Here is a 19,982-nt window from a genome sequence, read left to right as displayed (position 1 = left end):
ATTTATTTTTGGAACAGAGAGAGACAGAGCATGAATGGGGGAGGGGCAGAGAGAGAGGGAGACACAGAATCAGAAACAGGCTCCAGGCTCTGAGCCATCAGCCCAGAGCCTGACGTGGGGCTTGAACTCACGGACCGTGAGATCGTGACCTGGCTGAAGTCGGACGCTTAACCGACTGTGCCACCCAGGCGCCCCTACATTAATTTTTTAATGTTTATTTCTTTTTGAGAGAGAGACAGTGCAAGCAGGGGAGAGAAAGAGAGAGAGGGACAGAGGATCCGAAGCGGGCTCTGTGCTGATAGCAGAAAGCCCAATGTGGGGCTCAAACTCACGAGCTGCGAGATTGTGACCTGAGCCAGTCAGAGGCTCCACTAACTGAGCCACCCAGGTGCTCCTATATTAATCTTTTATCCTGCAACCTTGTTGAATCCACTTATCCTAGATGTGATTTTGTGGACACTTAAGGACTCATCATTTGCCTAGACTCGTAGAGAGTTTTACTCTTTCCATGTGAGGCTTATTATTCACCCACAGAATCATGAGAATCCTTATGTACACTTCTGTGCTTCTTACCCTCCTCTCCAGTTCTTTGTTCCTCAGATTCCAGACACCTTAATTTCTTCTATCCTGATTACTATCTCTACAACTGAGTTCTCCTAAGGATAACATTCCTTAAACTTCTGTCCATAATACTTCCAGGCAGAAATCCAGTGTGATAAGGGAGTATATATCATTTACTTCCCTTCTTATATGAATAACAATCCAGTAATGCCATTAATTCAATATCTATAAACAGTTGTATTATATATGCTTTTATTGTTTTAGTTGTGTACAATGAAAAAAATAATACAGTACAAATTAGTTCCTCATGGTCACAGAATATAATTTAATATTCTACTGCTCTTAAAAATAAATAAATATTATCTCCTCTAAACTGCTGGTTTCAACTTCTTTGCATGTCTCATAATCTATTGTTGAGACCTAAAAATTTTAAGTAATTTAATGCAGCAATTCTGGGAAAAAAATCGGAATCCTCTCCAGGGCATATTGTTATTCTTTGCTTGTTTAACATCTTTCCAGAGTTAATTCTGTAAAGTGTAAATTCTGTAAAGCTAGTCTTTCCACGTTTAGCCACGTGAGTCTCTGTTCAGCTAGCATAGTGGTCAGTAATGATTGCACAGAGATTTCCTTAACTGCCTGAAATGTGTAGGTTTTATAATCTCTTATGAAAGGTGCTGTGTGTGTGTGTGTGTGTGTGTGTGTGTGTGTGTGTGTGTTGGGGCACACCTTCAACACTAAGCCAGTCAGGTAACAATTGTGCCTTTGTCTTTATTTCTTGCTTGACCAAAACTTCAATGTCAAGCCAAGAAGAGAATTTAAGGCTGTCTCAAGCCTTTCCTGGGAAAAAGCACAGGCCTATCCACGTGTTTGTCCTTACAGCTTCCCACAAATATGCTAGAGCTTTTCAATATTCTACATACATCTTATTTTTCAACATTTCCTTTTAAACTTTTTGGTTTGCCTATCATTTGCACCAACTTTTATTTTTCAATTCAGGGACCAAAGCTAATCAGTACCCTGTAACTATTTTTGACAATCATCCCTGGAGAAGTTATTCCTCCATAGGAACTCCAAGTCAGGTAAAATACAGACAGTCTTAGAAGTGGTATCTTACAGAGAACTACCAGAATGGTCAAAAAAATAACAGTTCTTTAGGAATGAGGCTTTGAAAGGACTCTAATCCCAATTGGTCTCCTCTGGTGGCTACCCAGCTATTGGCTTCACCATGATTGTGGCCATTGGTTGTTAAGTCTACTGTAGGGCTGCCTATTCCTATATAGGAATAAGTATATTAAGACATCACAAAGCTCTCTGTTGTTATGAAAACTAAGCCTCCCACCACTCCTTATTTGAATAAATGCTCCCTTAACTGCTGTAAACCTCTGGCTAATTTCCAGAGTTCCGAATAAGTTGGTTTTGACATTTTATTTTGTTGGTTTTATCATTGCTTTTATGAAGGACAGAACTTGTAGGGGTCCTCACTTCACCACTTATACTAATGTTTCATGGGGATTATATTTTAAATTGCTTCATTTTATCTCTTTTACTTATGTGATAAACATTTCCATCATCTTTTTTAATGGAAAGAATAAAGTATTTTATTGCTTTCCTAGTGGAAAGGCTGCTCAAGATTGACAAATAACTTCAGCCAATAATGTATTACAAAGGAAGTAAATATAAAGTAGGAACAAGAGAATCACAATGTCACAGCTCTATGATGATCACTTTTACAAGGGGAAAGTGCCCTGGTAGTTGTTTAGGTCTACTTGACATTTATTCAAAGGCAATGAAAGGATGTGTTTCCAATGAAAGGATACTGTTTTATTTTTATCTATTTCTGTTTAAAGATCAACTTGAATAATTACAAATATAAATATTGTATTAAGCAGGTTTATAACAGGTGTATGTCAAAAGTGGAAGCAAAGGGAAAAGCAACTTTTAAAAATATGCCATTTTGGTATTTCATGAATAAAAAGTAGATTAATTTGTCCACTCTTTAAAAGGGAAAGGGGGGATTTTCTGGAAAAATAGCAAAGTGATGAAATTATCAAGATTTAGTATTCTTTATAGCTTTCCTAAATTCCTAATAAATATCCTCCCCCCCCAAAAAAAAACCCTGTAAATTTCAGTTGAATTAAGACTATGGGCATAGTAAAAATAATAATCATGATAACAACAACAATAGCAATATTATGTCATATGGCTTATGAGTTGGGTTGAATAAGGTAGTCCTAATTTGCCCATGATGGCTTTAATTAGTTGTTAATATCCTCCTTGACATTCAAAACAAAAATATACATATATATTTTTATATAACATATTTTTTCCTGTTTGAGAACAATATCACATAGTTCTGCTACAGTTAGAGAAGACACAGAGTTAGACAGAGACAGAGAGAGAGGGAGGCAGAGAGAGACAGAGAGACAGAAACAGAGATAGAGATAGGGATGAAACCCCTTGGGTTTGGTGAATGCCCTCTGGCATCAGCTTTTTCCTCTTTCAGACAGACTCTTCCACCTATGTACTGGCCAGTGTTTACTCATTTCTCAGATTGTATTGGAAACATTACTTCCTGTGACTGCCCAATTGTCACTGATACTAATTCATTAGGTCCCTTTTAAATGTTGTCATAATTCCTGTACTCCCTTTCTATAATGCATTTTCTTTTTAATCCTTAGTATCAATAAGCGTGGCAATTCTGAATTTTCAACACTCAAGCCCTTAGTATATTGTATTAACTAGCAGCAATTATTTAAAGGTATCAGTGGTAAAAAAAAATTTTTTGTTATATGCAGGAAGACGGTAATTTTTCTTCTTCCTCGTTAGTATATGACAACCTTCTTCTACATCTCCAAATTTTTCTATCTTAAACTATATCTATACTAAATTGTTTTATCTTTTCCTCTAGCCCAAAGATATTTTGCAGTTTATCTTGTAAAGTAATGATTAACAGAATTTCATACATTTTAAATACAAAATTAATGACATTTTAAAATAGGAAGTTTTTTGTTTATTTGCTAAAAAGAAACATTAATATAGATATTATCTGTCAACAAATACCTGCGGACAAAAACTGGAGTTGTGAAACTATATAAGAGAAATCAATAATCTTGATAGCATTTAAAATCTCTGTTTAGGGGCGCCTGGGTGGCACAGTCGGTTAAGCGTCCGACTTTAGCCAGGTCACGATCTCACGGTCCGTGAGTTCGAGCCCCGCGTCAGGCTCTGGGCTGATGGCTCAGAGCCTGGAGCCTGTTTCTGATTCTGTGTCTCCCTCTCTCTCTGCCCCTCCCCCATTCATGCTCTGTCTCTCTCTGTCCCAAAAATAAATAAATGTTGAAAAAAAAATTAAAAAAAAAATCTCTGTTTAGCAAATGGGCTTGAGGTATAAAATTTCCAGGAAGTACACAGCCATACTTTTTTTCACAAAAGCTGCTGCTCACCTTCTTAATCACCTGTTTTCTATAAACTTAATTCAATTACATTCATGCAATCAAGTAAAACAAGTAATTTAAGTGATGGATCATTCTTAGAACTGTTATAAAAAAAGCGTTACTTTAAATAATATAAAATATATTATAAGGTATATTATAATCTATCAAAATGAATAGAAACATAGCATTCATATTTAAAATTAAATTAGATTCTAATGACATGATTATTTACATTAATGTAAAGCAGAGGTTTTCATCTTGTGGTATAGGAACCGCAAGAATACTTCAGTCTTTTGAATTTGATTTTCTCATGAGTGAACAATAGAGTTTTCTGCAAGTTGCACGACAATGTGATTAGGTTCCTGGTCTGCCAACTACTGAAATGTATGCATGCATGTTTTCTTCTTTATTTCAAAACTGTTTTAATTTCTAACATGGGAAGTATATGTGTGTGTGTGTGTGTGTGTGTGTGTGTGTGTGTGCGCATATATAAAATTCATGAACCAAAGTTCTTTCTGGGTCCAGAATATTTTTTCTAAAAGGTAAAAGTATTTGGAAACCATAAAGTTGAGAACCACTGATTTAAGAGAGCACACATTCTTAATTTCACATTTATATTAAGTAAAAGAGATATTTAATGCCCTTTCTTTAAAATTTACTTGATTTTTATGTTACTTCACCTTTATTTGGGAGAGTCCATCATTTCAGTTATATTTAAATATGATAAAAGTTATTAAATGGCATTCTTAGTCTTTCTCACAAAAAGAAAAAGTCATTAAAAATTCAGAAGTACAAAAATGTACATTTTAATTTTGAGAAACAAATTTTCTAACTTCAAATAAATAAATTATATATTAAATTAAGAAAACATCTGTTTAGGTATATACTTTTAGACACTGATGAAATTAACCTAATATGAAGAAAAGTAGCATTTATAATAATTTTGATAATTACATGTTAAATGGCTCAAATTTAATCCTGTGCCTCATTCATTAAAGCTCCAGTATTTTTGCGAAAGCTATTTTAAATTAAAATGGAATACCCAGTGGATATAATTACAAAACAACTCAAGTTTTATTCTAAACTGTAGTAATTGATCCTACAGTGAGATTTATTCTGTAATCATGGAAGTCAATGACATTTACAACTAGAATAAATTAAGGTAAATGAAGAGGAAAATTGTATTCTGTATAACATTTAGTTCATTATAGGCTTAAACAACTATGTCAATCCATGTTCATCAATAGAAATTATGGTGCTTGCAGACATAATTGAATCAAAATATTATCTCCAAGAAACAGCCTATGTTACACAGTGTAAAAATTATTGTTTGGTTTTTTTTAAAAACTGATTTGCTTTTTAAGTCTTTAATAAAAGGGATAAAAAATGTGGATAATTTGCAACACTATTGTATATGATCTCTTTTGTATTTTAATATAAAGAGAGTATTTGAAATTGCACCCTGTAGCTCCAGGGGAACTTGTTCCTTTAGGAATCTTTTTAGAAATTCTATTGTGCTTATCTCTACTAGTCATTTTAATTAGAATCCCCATGATTAATTCAAGAGATTGAATATAGATTCTTATAAAAACCATCCCAATGAGATTTATAGATTCTAATTCTGAGTGAAACATTATTACTTACTAAGAGGTGAACATTATGTTTACAGGAAATAATAATAATTATAGTAGTAGCAGTAATAGTAATATTATTCTAAAAGACCTCCCATGAAGGAAGTGAGAGAATCTCTTCTTTAAGAAAACTCAGGATGGGGTAATATGTCAGCACCTAACTGGACATTACTCCAGTTTTCAACTATTATATTATATTTAATAAGTATTTAATATTAATATATATTCTCCCTTCGTTAGGTAAACGTAGTAGCATGATTCTAAATGGCAAGGTAGACAGTGCTTTAAAAAATATTGGGTATTTTTTGCCTATCTACCTCCATTCCCACTTCATTTTGAGAGCATACTTTTATTATTATTATTATTATTATTATTATTAATTTCTAGAAATTATATTTGATTATTTATCAAACATATTTGATCATCCTACATAGACTATAATTCCATGTGGAAATAGTTAAGCATGTCTGTTATTACATCATATATTAAGAAGCTCCATTCCTGGAAAAAGGGGCCAGGCTGAATTTAAAAATTGCTAAATATAAGAAACATTTCAGAAAGAGTCTTTTAATTACAACTTTAAGCATGGAAGAGAAGGTCGTTTCTTCTAGGCCCTCTAAACTGACAGAATCTGAATGTATGTATAATAGCCTAGGTATAGAAATATACGTATAAGCATTCCTATAAGTAAACATCTCCATCTATATTAATCTGAACATCAGCCTTCAAAATCTCCAGCCCTAATCCATTACCACAGCTATCATGGTAGCCTTCTTCATTTGCACGTCTGTAACCTCACAATGGAACTGTGAGAAATTTGGCTCTCGCCATCTGACATAATTGTTTAACTCCCGTGGGAAACTACTTTGTCAACTAGAATACAGTGCTAGGTGCAATCATTTTTGCCTTTGGTTTTATAATCTCCACTCATTTCCAAGGTTACTTAGGCCAGTATCTTTTTTTTCCCAAATCACTCATGTTTGTAATACATTTAGAGTCTTTTTGCTCATACTGCATTCCACCCTGAGATTCCCCAATGAATTTTTAAATTTACGAATGGGAAGGTTTAATTTTTGTGCTGTAAAGTTCTATGGAATTTGGCAAATGTTTCATAGCTTGGATTCACCATTACAGTATAATACAGAATAGTTTCACCAGCCTATAAAATCTCTTGTTTCACCTACTCAATACTTTTCCATTATCAAACCCAAGATCACCACTGATAATTTTACATCTCTACGGATTTCCTCCTCCAGAATGCCTTTCAAAGTATACATACTTTATACATACTGCCTTCAATTAGCATTGTCTTTAAGATTCACCTGTGTCCTTCATTGTTTGGCAGCACAGTGCTTTTTTAGTGTTAAATACACCATTGTATTTCACAATTCACTGCAATTCACTGTCACTATACTGGAACCCTGTTGGTATAATGGTCAAGTGTGAGGAAGGATATGTGTTCTATAATGTTTTAATTAAATCTCAGTTCTTTGGTGGGCTTGTATCTCTGGCCTATGAGCTTCACAAGTGTTACTTCTCTTGTATAGCTTTCTCCCAAATCAGCGATATTGGGAAGCTAGAGGGGGTTGAAGTTAGAGAATGCCCTTCCTACTTTTATTATAAAAAGGGTTTTGTGTGTTTTTCATAAGGATTACTCAGGAGGTCCTTCTGAGGGCTCCTCTCTTAGACTTTACTTGAGAACCTGGTAGGGTTCTTGGAGTTAAAACCCACAGAAGAGGGTTTTACCTAAAACTCAAATTTCCAATTTCATGGTAGTCCACATTCAGCCTTCAGTAATTTGTCAAAATCACCATTTAAGTGTCCCTACCAGTTTATGGTTCCACTATCCTCTGCTCCAAATCTCAGCTAGGACTCTGAATTTGTCCATCTTTCTAGATTACAGCATGACAATTTGCCCTGTAAACTAATTTCTGTAAAATATTTTCTCTTTTTGGTCTGTCCAGTTTTTTCTTGTAAGGCAAGAAGGACAAATGATAAGCTTTTTATATGTCAGACCTAAAACTAGAAGTCTTGCTTTACTTTTGAAAAAATGTTGAGGTTACTTTACACAGTGGGGTAAAAACTATTAAAACATAAATGTTGTAAATATTAGGTCTCTTAAAGATTTCAGTTTTCTACAATTACATATTGTGCTATTTACATTATTATGGAATTTCCTGCTCAGGATTCTATGTCTTTTTCTGCCCCTCTCCTCCACTCATTCTCTCTAAGTTAAAAAAAAAAAAAAAGGCACCTGAGTGGTTCCATCGGTAAGTGTCCAACTCTTGATTTCTGCTCAGGTAATGATCTCAGGCTTGTGGGACTGAACTCCGTGTCAGGCTCTGCATGGACAGCGTGGAGCAGCTTGAGATTCTCTCCCCTTCTCTCTCTGCCGCTGTCCCACTCATACACATGCATACTCTCTATCAGAATAAATGTTAAACAAATAATCAAAAAGTAGAATTAAAATAATAAAAGTTAATTTATTAGTTAATTAATTAAATTAAAAATGGGCAGGGGGCTGGGTAGCTCAGTCAGTTAAGTGGCCAACTCTTGCTTTTATTTAAGTCATGATCCCAGGGTCCTGGGGTGGAACCCTACGTCGGGCTCCATGCTGAGCATGGAGCCTGCTTAGGATTCTCCCTCTACTCTTCCTCTTCCCCTCTCCCCCTACTCATTCTCTGTTTCTCTCTTTCTAAATTAATAAAAAAAATATTATGGGATTTTAATTTTTCTTGCATCATAAAAATCTTAAGATTCAGATATATTGTATCACTTTTAATTACCTAAAAAACACAATAACCAAAATATGACTAGCTAAATTATTTATATTTATAATAAAGATCTCTACTTTGCTAGTAATCAACCAAATGTGATTAGCATACTGCATACTTCACTTGCAAATTTTAATTTTAAGAATTTCTTAAAAATGTATCTAATGCATTATCTGTATTTATAATTACCTTTTATTAGTAGTGCTAAGGGTAGGGGTAGAGATATAGTGTATTTCTATAGGATCTAACTTAGATATCAATTAAAATATGTCATGTTGTCTATAAAAGGCCCACAAAGTAATATAAATAATCTGATTATTCTCAGAATTTTTAATTAATTTATAAAATTACTATATTTAAGATATTGCTTTCTATGCTTTCATCACTAGAAAACATTTAGCCCATTTGTTTGCAAACTTATGTTAAAATTTGATGATAAGCTTTTGAAACCAGCCAGGCTAGCTTTAGAGACCACACCAGAGGAAAGTGACAGAAGAAAATTATGAGGGAAAAAGGGAGAATGTAGCAGTAATGCATTGGTTATGGGAAAAAAAAATCAGTGCAAAATAGAGTCATACCTTGAGTGGGGGAATATTGACCACATCAGAGACCTGGTAGAGGAGAGGACTGGTCATTGGGGAAATAACAGTAAGAGATTTGAAATGTGTGTGACCAGAGTTACAGTAGAGTGTGGTCTTGGCTGCTCTAGTGTTACTGTTTCTTGGCTCTCTTCTGTAAAGGGAATTAGGATGTCTTTACCATAGCTATATCTTCAGCGGACTCACTTGTCCATAAATTTATGTCTATGCCCCATAAATATCCTCTTTTTAAAGCCTCACAATTTGAAAACTTTATCTCTTCCCATGAAAAAGGGTCTTGTTTATTGAACTCAACAAGTTTCCTCTAACACAATGTCCCAATTAGAGCCTTGTAGTTTCTAGAAAGTGGCTTACTCCTAAAACTCCTTCCTACTGTAAGCCAACTATGGGGAGTTATGGCATGAAAAAATATAAACTTAAACTATTAATCCTGAGATGTGAGAAAATGTTGAAGGAACTATCCCAATATATGACAAAATACAAGCCCAATTTAGAAATCAAATTGGTGAAGTTTGATTATAGTGAAGTGGCTTCATCTTACCAAAATTCTAGGCTATAAGGTTGCATTTTTCCAAGGCTGGTTTATAGCTCTCTTTAATCAGAATTTTCTAGAATAGAAGTCTTTGGTACCACTCAAGATCTACAAAATCAAATTTCTAAAGATGAAATATAGGAATCTGGATTTAAGAAGATTCCTAGACGATTCTTCAGGATCAGAAATTTTGACAGTGTGGTAGATTCCTTTTCAAGGACCACTCAGACATTGGTCTGGCTCCAAATGTGGTTAGGGCTTGATAACTAAAAATAGGCCATGCAGAAGTTAAGGGCCCTGTTCGTAGTGGAGGGAGGGTGAAAAAAATCCTAAGAAAACTCTCTTCCTAAAGTGAAAGACTATGACTGATTTTTCCTAGAAAATTGCTACTATTTGAGAAATAATGAATCAATGCTTAAATTGAGTAGTTCCTTCTACAGTGCTCTAAGAGTAGCTGGTAACCGGATCTTTTCTGAAACAAGAGCCTCTTGTAGTCCTTTACTGGAGAGTATAATAGATGATCACTCTAGTACACCATTTGACAGCATCTCCTCTCCTACAAATAGGCCAAGAAGATGTAGGGATTTGGATACAATGCTTTATGCTTCTCTATTACAATGTAACAATAAGCCATTAGCCTAGTCATGCTACAATTCTGCTCAAATATAAAGAGGATAATCTTATGAAAAATTGCATGCATTTGAAATAAAGGTAAGTATTCTCTTTTTTTTCCATAATAAACACCCCTGAGGTGAAACATTAGAACTATCACAAATCTATGCTCTAAATTTCCTGAATAGTACTAACAGTCTCTATTTTATCTGCAGACATCTGTTCCAATCTCTTCTCTGTTTCTCACTAAAGCCATGATTCCAGGTATAACTGCTAGTATAAAGTTCTGACACTAAGAAGGAAGCAGTGTAAATTTACTAATAGCTTAATGCCGACTCTTTTCTGTCCCTATTCCTCTATAATCATTAAGTTCATTTATTTCTTGAGCAGATTCTTAATTTTTTTCTTGATTTCCAACAATCTTTTTGAAAAATGTGTGTCAGGTTAGATTATCCTCTGCTTAGAATTCTCCAGTGGCATCCAATCTCCTCAACATAAAACATGGTTTTAATGATGATATACATATGGTCCTACATGACCTGACCCCTGCTGTAGCTGACATTATGTCCTACTACTTGCTCTGCTTTAGCCATTCTTCAAATATTCCAGCCACACTTATCCAAAAGGACTTAACATTTGCAGTTCTGGAAGGCTCTTCCCTTAGAGGTACATGACTCAAGCTTCCCCCCCCCCCCTTAAATATCACATTCTCATTGAGGAACATAACATTTCCTTTTTCTCTTCTTACAACTTAATAATATCCAATCAATTATGATTTGATAGGTAGAGAGAGAGAGAGAGAGAGAGAGAGAGACCTTCTATATTTTATCTCTCCTCCTCTAGAATATAATTCTATTAGGATAGGAAAATTTCCTTTTGTCAGTTTTGTTTTTTGCCTTATCTCAAGCACTCAAAGCAATGCCTGGCACATGGTGGAAATTCAAGAATTATTTGATAAATAAGTGAATGCTATAATCTTAGACTGTACAACTAAATGACTTGGAAAAAGTTATTCCTTGGGGTATAGGGAAGAAGCTAGAATAATCCCCAGTGATTTTATGATAGAAACATTTTCATTCATTCTGCAACAAAAATTCACTGAAGCTGTATTTTAAGAGACATGTAATTGAAAGAAGAAATCACAATTATTATAAAACAATTCTGTCATGTAAGAAATGAATAAAGTGTTCTTTGAATCAAAACATACAGGCCACATGGTGACAATTATATGTGATAGATTCTCTGTGAAGTGAAAAGATGCAACACCAAGAGACTATGGTCTTTGAGATATGACCTTTGGTAGAAACTCCCGTCTTGCTGAGTTCTTAGATATCATCATGGAAAGACAGCTGGTTTTGTCATACCACTGATAAACAAATGTGTATAAAAACACCACAAGTATCCTAATCAAAACTGTTTGAAAATTCATTAAGCTAATTTGACAACAACATGGTATTATAACAACATGATACTTAAAATGATAATTGGTCACCCTTAAATTTACTCATTTATATTACAATTTTGTACACACACACACACATAGTGCACTACTCATGCTGCAAAATTTTAAAGTCAATCACACAACTTAATGGGGAAACCAATTTTAAATATAAAATATTTTATACTAAAATATATATTTGTGTCCATATAATGTAAATTATAATGAGAGTCTTAATTTCCCTAAATTTCTTGATCTCTTAAGTGAAAAGACAATGCAAAAAAGCAAACTAGGATTATAAAAATAAGATATATTTTAATGAAATTACTAAAGTTAAAATTAGTTTTGACAATCCAGTAGTATTTTCTGAATAATGATTTCTATTTAAAATATTTTCTTTAGTATTATAGTTATGCTGAAAAGATGATGAATAGTTTAAAACAGGAAACATCCTAATACACAGAGCCATATAAATATGGCTGGAAAAATTCTGATAAGAGATGTGAGAAACAGGGTAATAAGTTTGAGGAAAGATTCAGATTAACAATAATTGCACTGCTGTATGTTTTAGCATTTAACCTGATTCTACTGAATTGAATTCTCTGTATTATTGGTTTTAGTTAATCAGTTAGTTGGTTTCATCAACAGACATATACCAATGGAAGAATCGTTAAGAATTTTGAGGGCTGAGAGCACTTGGGTGGCTCAGTCAGTTAGGCATCTGAATCCTGCTTCTGGCTCAGATCAAGATCTCACAATTTGGTTCATGGGATCAAGCCCCATATCGGGCTTTGTGCTGAGAGTGGAGCTCACTTGGGAATCTCTCCCTCCCCTTCCCTCTTCCCCTGCCCCGCTTGTGATCCTTCCCTCAAAACAAATAAATGTTTGTTTTTTTTTAAAGGACAAAAGTGTTTCTTATAGCAGTAAGAAAATAAATACACGTAATCAGTGCATTCATGTATCACCATACATAAATGAGATTATTTTCAAAGAGAAATTTGGTAGTTTTTTTATTTGCCCTATTTTTTATGTTTATTATTTTGAGAGGGAGAGTAAAGAGGGGCAGAGAGAGAGGGAGAGAGAGAATCCCAAGCAGTCTCAATGCTTAGTGAAGAGCCCTACACAGGGCTTGATCCCACGACAGTGAGACCACGGCCTGAGCAGATATCAGGAGCTGGATGTTCAACTGGCTGAGCCATCCAGGCTCCCCTCGCCCCCCTTTTATCACTGAAACAGCATTTTCCAAGATTCCATTAATTGGAATCACTGGAGACACAGTGAATGGTAGGCTTTATACTTCACTCAAAATTGAATGCAGGGTTAACCAACAGTTTTACTATTGACCTCCAAAGACAAGGAATGATTCACATCTTTCTTCTCCACTTAAAACATTATTTCTACTCCTTGACTGATTTTCTTGTTGACTCTTCTCCCATAAATCTGACTAGTAACAAGATTTATTTGACATTCCCCAGTAGATCATTACTTTGTACACTAATAAACCCTTGTACTGTCAAAGATTGGTGGTGATTATTTTAGGAAGTAATCAACTTGGTTTTAGTATGTTCTGAATATACAAAACAGATGGGAGAAAATTAAATGTTACTATTTGTAAAACTTCCATTAAGGAGAAAAATCAACTAAAGCAACACAGAGAAATAAACTGCTACTCAACACATATGGTTACCTAATAACAAGTGGTGACATGTTACTATATTTATGTAAAATAATCAAAGGAATAATGTTAATTATAAATGGCCATATAACAGAAAATGTACAAACACTAATATTTCCATATATTCCTAAAAGCAGAAAATATAGAAAAAATAGATTTATATACTTAGCACATCCAGTTTTCCATTTTCGTAAAGTATCTTGAATGTAGTAGCCTTTTCACTTTGTTTAAATGTAACACCACAGAGTGAGTTAAGTGCCCTAGATGTTCAACTTTACCTACTCTTTCAACTCTATCATTAAACAAGTGCAACACATAATTAAATTCTTCTCAGATTGGAATCTTTCATTAAGTTTCCAATAAAAAGATTATACAAACAGATTCTCAAGTTTTATCTTTAAAATGTTAAGAATCACTTTTAAACATTCAATGAGGAGAAAGGAACTCAAATAAAGGCTGTAGGATTTTTATTTGATATTTTTATTTTTAGTGCCTTTGATTATCTACTGGCTAAATAACATTTTTTATTTATTGTAATAAAAAATAGGCTTTCTCAAATTCTGTTGGAGTTAGATGTATTTTTTTATGGAAAAAAAACTCAAATGCTCAAAATTTATTAATTTTCTCCTTTCAGATTATTAAATAACATTTTTAGTGCATAAAATAGGAATTGAGAGATTGCTTCTTTTCAGTATTTTTTTTTTTTGCAGTAATGTGGTATTTTTCTTATGGTCGCAGCCATAGCAAACTAACATATCCTTGTTTATAGATGAACAAGTATAAGAAATATAAAACATCTTGTCAAGTGCAGGTGTTCAGAAAATGTCTCATTTGGCCTTCCAATCCACATCTGAGATTTCAAAGACAGTATTTATTTTATTATACTGCACTGCTACCCTTCTTCATCTCCTTCTCTTATAATAAATATCACTATTACAATTTTATACTTATCGTGCAAGTCTTTATTCAATGAAAATGGCATAATATGTAAGATTCAATCCCCTTTCAACCTATATTGCCTTCTTCTTCCTCCATTCAAGGCAATAAATAAAGCTAAGTCATATGCAGTGAGATAATTACTGAGAAATTAATTTATGATTAGTTCCTAATGCTATAGGTGTATGTAACGAGTAAGATGTGATTTTCAGTCTGCTTTCCTCAAGGGCCTAGCAATGTCCTTAAAAAAAACTTTAATGTCTTAATAAAAGGCAAAGTTAGGTGGTAATTTGTATAAGCAGGAGGAAGGGTGTACTAGGCACTGGGAAGAGGATGAAGTTTTCGGGGACCACACACCCTCATGAGTTCCTGGGGATGACCATGCGGTGTTGCCTGATGCTTGGCTGTGCTCAAGGTGCTCTAAAAGTCAGCCCTGAGAAGGTTACCGGATTTAAAGCTGGGAAAAAGGCAGTAGAGAAGCCATCTTCAAGGTAGCCTGGATCAATGAGCATATCACTTGGGATTTATGTGATAAACTAAAGGAAAGTCTCCCCTATGGGGTTATAACTCGGATTCTAGAAAGTTTTTCACACTTCATCCAATTTTACAACTGAACATGGATTTCATCCCAGCCTGGAGAATAGTTGCATCAAGCAGTTTAACAGGGTTTTAAGAAACAAACAGATATAGTATTTATATTTTTGCACTATGGCATAATTATTGCATGATTAAGTTTTAATTCTGTTGACTTATAATAGCCTTCTGACTCACACACATGATATTGCATAGTAACATTGTGGATGGAGAAAAAAGTAGAGATAAGTGGAGAAAATGTGATTTCTTTAGATCACTTTCTCTTTGTCCTCTGCAGAAAGTGAGACAGATGCTTCTGTCCCAGGGACAACTGGAGCAAATTGGGCCATGGGTCACAGCAGAGAAGGACACAAATGAGGATACAGAAAGATGAGATACAACTTCTGATGAGATTATACAGAAGTGATTTAAAAGAACATTTGTTTCCTACTTTTAGTGCAGAAGACAGAATATGGATTCATCAAAATATGTGTGTGTCAGGGAGAGGAAATGTCAGAAAGGCCAATATTTACTTGAGAGATGTACAGATGAGTCTTAATATTATTAAAATGCTTTTAACCAGTATACTTGATTGTCTCTCCATGACAGATAATGACGTATTCTATATATTTATGCTTAGACTCTCCAAAAATAAAAAAAAAATAAAAAAAAAAAACAAGAAAAGTTTCAGGCTTTCACTGGACAATAAAATCATGCCATAGTCTTGGATATCAAAAGGAATCATGTTGAGCTTTTCAGATCAGGCTTAATACATCTTTTTTTTTTCTATTTTAGCACTTTGGAGAATGTAGACTTGTCCATTAAAATATTCAGACTGATACCTGAATGTACAATGTAATTCATTGTGCCATTCCATTAGCCCACAATTTACTGAATTAGAGCCATGTAACATTTAGCTAATTAAGAAAGAAGAATAAGTTAAATAATTGATGTGAATAGATGTAATTTAATTATAACATTCAAAAATCACTTTGGTACTCCTACAAATCTACCCGTTTTACTTTTATAATATCAAAAATGCATTAATTATTATATAAATCTGAATAAGTCTATATTGATCCATTAGTCAAACACCCTCATTTTAAAGTAGCAGAAATTGAAACATAATACTAAATAATGAGGTTATTTTCAATCAATATTATGATTTTTCCTTTGGTAAAATACCATATTTCATCTATTTTAATTAAGATTATTGAACATTGGAAACAGATTGAATCCTATTTGCAAGTTAGATATTATATCTTAGACAGATGTTTAATCAAACCTAGCGAAGGATCTGATACCTACATTATATTTACACTTAATTTTTTTGATGGGGAAGAGATTTCTGAACCACATTCAACAAAACTCTTTCCACAGTGATAAGAAGAGAGGTGGAGGAAAGGTGATGAGACTGGACCAGAGAAGCTGTGGGCCCTCCATCCACACTCTACAAAAACATAATGAATACATAAATTTTTAAATAAACATATTTTACAAACTGATAATTAATTTCTTATAACCACAGTCAGTTTGAATTTTCAGTTTTTGAACCTCGTTTCACTCTGTTTTCTCTGATGAATGTTCTTCTCTATATTTTCTTACAGTTTTTAGTAGCTGGGAGATTTCACATTTTTAAATTTGAACAGTTCTTAGTTCTTTTTAACTCTTTTTTAAATTTCATAAACACTTGTGTTCTCTCAACTTTTAAATTTTTCTTATAATCTTTACCATCTGATATTAATAAGATACACTGCTTGCCATCCTCCAAAGGCAGTCATTCTCTTTGCTGCTTTGGTGTTTAGCTGTGCTCTGCCCTTTCCCTAGAATTCCTTTCCACTTCTCTAGTTAACACAAAAGTCACTTCCTCCATCATAATTTTCCCATTGCCTTCAAGTAAGAGTATCTGCTGTCTCATTGAGTATTCCTAATTTCTTTGCTCTCAGCTTTACTATCTCTCACAGGACCATGTCTGGCACAAAAATACATAAAATACATTGATTATAATATATCAACATCTGATTGTTATCACAAATTAAGAAACTGTATGTTGTCACTGTAAACTATTTTTTGATTGTGTCTTTTCTGTGCTGAAGCTACAATGAGAGCAGACGAAATAGAAATTTAGTATATCAAATAAATACATAACTAAAAGTAGTAGGTATTAAAAGAAAATTTATAAGGGTTTTCCATATGCATTGCTTTACAAAACAAATGTAGCTAAAGACTACAATGAATTAATTGTTGCAGATGCTACATTATGTCAAAAATATCTTTTTTTTTTTTTTATGAAATTTATTGACAAATTGGTTTCCATACAACACCCAGTGCTCATCCCAAAAGGTGCCCTCCTCAATACCCATCACCCACCCTCTCCTCCCTCCCACCCCCCATCAACCCTCAGTTTGTTCTCAGTTTTTAATAGTCTCTTATGCTTTGGCTCTCTCCCACTCTAACCTCTTTTTTTTTTTTTTCCTTCCCCTCCCCCATGGGTTCCTGTTAAGTTTCTCAGGATCCACATAAGAGTGAAACCATATGGTATCTGTCTTTCTCTGTATGGCTTATTTCACTTAGCATTACACTCTCCAGTTCCATCCACGTTGCTACAAAGGGCCATATTTCATTTTTTCTCATTGCCACATAGTATTCCATTGTGTATATAAACCACAATTTCTTTATCCATTCATCAGTTGATGGACATTTAGGCTCTTTCCATAATTTGGCTATTGTTGAGAGTGCTGCTATGAACATTGGGGTACAAGTGCCCCTATGCATCAGTACTCCTGTATCCCTTGGATAAATTCCTAGCAGTGCTATTGCTGGGTCATAGGGTAGGTCTATTTTTAATTTTCTGAGGAACCTCCACACTGCTTTCCAGAGCGGCTGCACCAATTTGCATTCCCACCAACAGTGCAAGAGGGTTCCTGTTTCTCCACATCCTCTCCAGCATCTATAGTCTCCTGATTTGTTCATTTTGGCCACTCTGACTGGCGTGAGGTGATATCTCAGTGTGGTTTTGATTTGTATTTCCCTGATAAGGAGCGACGCTGAACATCTTTTCATGTGCCTGTTGGCCATCTGGATGTCTTCTTTAGAGAAGTGTCTATTCATGTTTTCTGCCCATTTCTTCACTGGGTTATTTGTTTTTCGGGTGTGAAGTTTGGTGAGCTCTTTATAGATTTTAGATACTAGCCCTTTGTCCGATATGTCATTTGCAAATATCTTTTCCCATTCCGTTGGTTGCCTTTTAGTTTTGTTGGTTGTTTCCTTTGCTGTGCAGAAGCTTTTTATCTTCATAAGGTCCCAGTAATTCACTTTTGCTTTTAATTCCCTTGCCTTTGGGGATGTGACGAGTAAGAGATTGCTACGGCTGAGGTCAGAGAGATCTTTTCCTGCTTTCTCCTCTAAGGTTTTGATGGTTTCCTGTCTCACATTTAGGTCCTTTATCCATTTTGAGTTTATTTTTGTAAATGGTGTGAGAAAGTGGTCTAGTTTCAACCTTCTGCATGTTGCTGTCCAGTTCTCCCAGCACCATTTGTTAAAGAGGCTGTCTTTTTTCCATTGGATGTTCTTTCCTGCTTTGTCAAAGATGAGTTGGCCATACGTTTGTGGGTCTAGTTCTGGGGTTTCTATTCTATTCCATTGGTCTGTGTGTCTGTTTTTGTGCCAATACCATGCTGTCTTGATGATGACAGCTTTGTAGTAGAGGCTAAAGTCTGGGATTGTGATGCCTCCTGCTTTGGTCTTCTTCTTCAAAATTCCTTTGGCTATTTGGGGCCTTTTGTGGTTCCATATGAATTTTAGGATTGCTTGTTCTAATTTCGAGAAGAATGCTGGTGCAATTTTGATTGGGATTGCATTGAATGTGTAGATAGCTTTGGGTAGTATTGACATTTTGACAATATTTATTTTTCCAATCCATGAGCAGGGAATGTCTTTCCATTTCTTTAAGTCTTCTTCAATTACCTTCATAAGCTTTCTATAGTTTTCAGCATACAGATCCTTTACATCTTTGGTTAGATTTATTCCTAGGTATTTTATGCTTCTTGGTGCAATTGTGAATGGGATCATTTTCTTTATTTGTCTTTCTGTTGCTTCATTGTTAGTGTATAAGAATGCAACTGATTTCTGGACATTGATTTTGTATCCTGCAACTTTGCTGAATTCATGTATCAGTTCTAGCAGACTTTTGGTGGAGTCTATCGGATTTTCCATGTATAATATCATGTCATCTGCAAAAAGCGAAAGCTTGACTTCATCTTTGCCAATTTTGATGCCTTTGATTTCCTTTTGTTGTCTGATTGCTGATGCTAGAACTTCCAGCACTATGTTAAACAACAGCGGTGAGAGTGGGCATCCCTGTCGTGTTCCTGATCTCAGGGAAAAAGCTCTCAGTTTTTCCCCGTTGAGGATGATGTTAGCTGTGGGCTTTTCATAAATGGCTTTGATGATCTTTAAGTATGTTCCTTCTATCCCGACTTTCTCAAGGGTTTTTATTAAGAAAGGGTGCTGGATTTTGTCAAAGGCCTTTTCTGCATCGATTGACAGGATCATATGGTTCTTCTCTTTTTTTTTGTTAATGTGATGTATCACGTTGATTGATTTGCGAATGTTGAACCAGCCCTGCATCCCAGGAATGAATCCCACTTGATCATGGTGAATCATTCTTTTTATATGCTGTTGAATTCGATTTGCTAGTATCTTATTGAGAATTTTTGCATCCATATTCATCAGGGATATTGGCCTGTAGTTCTCTTTTTTTACTGGGTCTCTGTCTGGTTTAGGAATCAAAGTAATACTGGGTTCATAGAATGAGTCTGGAAGTTTTCCTTCCCTTTCTATTTCTTGGAATAGCTTGAGAAGGATAGGTATTATCTCTGCTTTAAACGTCTGGTAGAACTCCCCTGGGAAGCCATCTGGTCCTGGACTCTTATTTGTTGGGAGATTTTTGATAACCGATTCAATTGCTTCGCTGGTTATGGGTCTGTTCAAGCTTTCTCTTTCCTCCTGATTGAGTTTTGGAAGAGTGTGGGTGTTCAGGAATGTGTCCATTTCTTCCAGGTTGTCCAATTTGTTGGCATATAATTTTTCATAGTATTCCCTGATAATTGTTTGTATCTCTGAGGGATTGGTTGTAATCATTCCATTTTCATTCATGATTTTATCTATTTGGGTCATCTCCCTTTTCTTTTTGAGAAGCCTGGCTAGAGGTTTGTC

General features: G+C 34.6%; 1 pseudogene; it reads right to left on the bottom strand.

The window, feature by feature from the left end:
* Window positions 1-9,035, bottom strand: part of LOC115501838 — a 177,552-nt pseudogene extending 168,517 nt beyond the window's left edge.
* Window positions 9,036-19,982: the final 10,947 nt, after the last annotated feature.

The sequence above is a fragment of the Lynx canadensis genome, chromosome A2 (genome assembly GCF_007474595.2).
Source record: "Lynx canadensis isolate LIC74 chromosome A2, mLynCan4.pri.v2, whole genome shotgun sequence".
Taxonomy (NCBI): domain Eukaryota; kingdom Metazoa; phylum Chordata; class Mammalia; order Carnivora; family Felidae; genus Lynx; species Lynx canadensis.
Note: the sequence above shows the minus strand (reverse complement) of the source record. Positions and strands in the feature narration are given on the sequence as shown.